This window comes from Orycteropus afer, unplaced genomic scaffold, assembly GCF_000298275.1.
Source record: "Orycteropus afer afer isolate SDZICR_OR568_19922 unplaced genomic scaffold, OryAfe1.0 scaffold00196, whole genome shotgun sequence".
Classification (NCBI taxonomy): domain Eukaryota; kingdom Metazoa; phylum Chordata; class Mammalia; order Tubulidentata; family Orycteropodidae; genus Orycteropus; species Orycteropus afer.
Genome location: NW_006921783.1, coordinates 6,579,256 through 6,582,180, shown reverse-complemented (window position 1 = coordinate 6,582,180; position 2,925 = coordinate 6,579,256). Strand labels below are relative to the sequence as shown.

The 2,925-nt window shown below is 40.1% G+C and overlaps 1 non-coding gene across 1 annotated transcript; it reads left to right on the top strand.

Annotated features, from left to right (window-relative positions):
* The first annotated feature begins 2,472 nt into the window (after nucleotides 1–2,472).
* LOC122150673 lies at nucleotides 2,473–2,569 on the top strand. The gene has a single exon (XR_006163791.1). It is a non-coding gene; the product is annotated as a Z30 small nucleolar RNA (small nucleolar RNA).
* The last annotated feature ends 356 nt before the right edge of the window (nucleotides 2,570–2,925 follow it).

Here is a 2,925-nt window from a genome sequence, read left to right as displayed (position 1 = left end):
TGCTGGGGATGGAAGGTTGCTTAGTTTGGGTGCCATTACTCTTCGCCCGCGGTGTCAGATTCCTAAAGGAATCTAAGACGTAGGAGTTTTAGGAGTTCGGACAGTAGACGACGGACTTCTCTGTGCGTCTTTGGTTCGAATTCTGGCTCAGGCCTCATTTGCGGATTCCCCAAGGACAGCTTCTCAGTCTTTCCTGAAGTTGACGGAGTTTGGCCCTTGTTATTGTTATTATTGAGGGCCTAATGTGTGTAAGCATTGGCTGTCTTGCATAGAGTGCTGGATTGAACGCGGTGAGGTGGAGACTAGGGGAATGAGAACTTGTAGATAGTTGAGGTGTGCTGCCAACGTTGGAGGTGAATTAGCTGATGATTTTGTAATCTAAGAGTTTAGGGTTTAACAGACTGGGGGAATCGCTCAGTGATTGAGTTAAACGCTCGTTTATTGAATCTCCAAAGGCCAGTTAAACACATCCCTGGTTCCTTAGGAACGAAATGTGATCGACTGATGGGAGAGGCAAGGGGACACAAGAATGGGTGAATAGTGGAGTATCATGATCTGTTGTGTTACAAAAAAGTGCTGTGGGAGTTAGGAGGGAGTGACTAAAGGACCACTTCACAGAGAAGGTGGCATTTGGGTAAAGTTTTAAGCATTAGCTACTTTCTTTTCAGATTGAAAGGGGTAGGGAAGGCATTCCAAGCGGAGGAAAATGTGCTAAGACAGAGGACTGGAAAGCAAGTGCTGTATGTGGCTGGAGACGAAGCTGAAAAGTAGGCAGGGGATAGATTTTTGAGGACCTTGAATTCTGTAGTAGGATGTCTCCATCTTCAAATACTCAACAAAGTGAAATAGGTACTACACCATAGGTACAGGCAATGTACTTCTGTAATTCAGAGGAAGGACAAATGTTTCCTGTTAGATTGTTAGAGAAAGGACTTCATGCAAAAGGTGGCATTGTAGAGTGTCACAAAGGGAGAGGTAGGATTGAAGTACAGGAAGATTTTCTACGGAGAGGAAGGACTTTCTAGATGGAGGCCACAAAGGCCAGAGCATAGTCTGGTTGGCTGGACTGTAAGGTACAAGTTAGGGATATAGTGTTTTGAAACATCTTCAATGCTAGACAGAGTAGTTTGGGCTTTATTTCCTGGGCCATGGGGAGCCATTGAATGCTTCTGAGTAATATAATCACACCTCAGTGATTCAAATTAATATGTGTATGATATTCAGAGTATGTCGGATGGGAGAGAAACTGGAGCATGAAACCCACTGAGACAGCAGTACGGTCTGGTAGAAGAAACATGGGCTTTAAAATCAGGTCTCTGTAGATCTTGGCTCTGATCACAAGTTTTATGATATTGTTGTTAGATGTTGATGAGTCGTGCCCAACTCATAGCGACCCTTCCTTGGGTTTCCGAAGCAGTATCACTACAGAAGTAGATTGCCCAACCTTAAATTAAGCTCTCCGAGGCTCTGTAACTAGTAGCTACTTCACAAGTAGAGGATGATGAGGTAAAGGGATCAAGTATAACCCTTATACCATAGGCACTCCATTTCTTTATGGAGCTCATTTGCCGCATGGAGATCACAGAGCAATAGCTGTCAGTTTTTAACTGTGTCAGTGAAGGAAGCATATGGTGTCTCCAGAATAGTTATTCAGACACTGACAGTACCATACTGAAGGTCTAGAGATCCTGGGACTGTTCCATGTCAGTGATACCCTACCACCAGAAGGTGGCATTTAGAAGAATGGAATGCAGTCAACTTTCTCATTTAGAAATTTATTGTACAAGTTGTGAATTAATCAAACTTCGCCCTGCTTTCTTTGTCTTGCCCATGGCCTCCCTTATCGGTAAGTCTAAGTGTCGGAGCCAGGAGAAAAATGAAATTAAACCTTGTATTTAGCTGATAGTGGAAAATACAAAACTGGAGATCAGACCTCAGTTTTCTTCTCAGCACTGCCATTAATTTGTTATGGACCTTAGCCTCTCTGGGTCTTGGATTCTTAAATAGAAGATGCCTGTATAAAAATGTTATGACTACTTTTAAATATTTGTTAGCAGCGGAAGTGTAAATTGAATTATATATTAAATGAATTTAGAAAGGAATGTATTAGAAAATCTTTATAAAGCTTTTGTTTTAAAACTAGACTATAAATCCCTTACAAACATCCCTGAAATTTTGTTATGTCTGATGTTTGGGCTCATTTAAAAAATGTTTTTGAACTGTAATTTAGCTAATAATTAATAAATAAGCATTTAACTAATCCATTCTCATCTGTGCTTAAAAAAAGTGCAAGTTTGCATTTTTGTGTAGCAGAAATGCTTAAAACAAAGCTTAGAAGATAAAATATTTATTGAAAACCCATGGTTAAAAGTTCTTTGAAAGTTTTATTTTTTCATAGGTAACTCTAAATTTTCTTGGATGTGATAATAGGGCAATGGGCTGTACTTAGATATTACGAGGTGGCCTGCCATGATGCGATGATGAGTGAAGTATAGTCTGACCTGGTATTGCCATTGCTATAGTGTTGGCTTTGACCAGGGTATGATCCCTTAATCTTCTCTCTGAGCTGATTCGTTTTGTTGTTTTTTTCCCACGCTGATGTGTTCCAGCCTATTTCAATACTGCTTTTTATCATGTATTGGCATGTTTCTTTGAATTGCTGATACTTTCACATTTTCCTTCTTAGGTTGTGGCTTTGAAATCTTCATGGAGGATGACATCATTTCAATCTTGAACCTGGTTTAATTCCCTCACTGACTTTCTAGTGTATTAAAAATGTTTTGTTTAATTATGGTATTTGTTTTTATAAAACTTCTTAATCCCTGGGTGGCAAAAATGGTTTATGATTGGCTGCTAACCTAAAAGTTGGCAATCTGAACCTGCTCAGCAGCTCTGAGAGAAAGTCCTGGTGACCTGCTTTAGTAA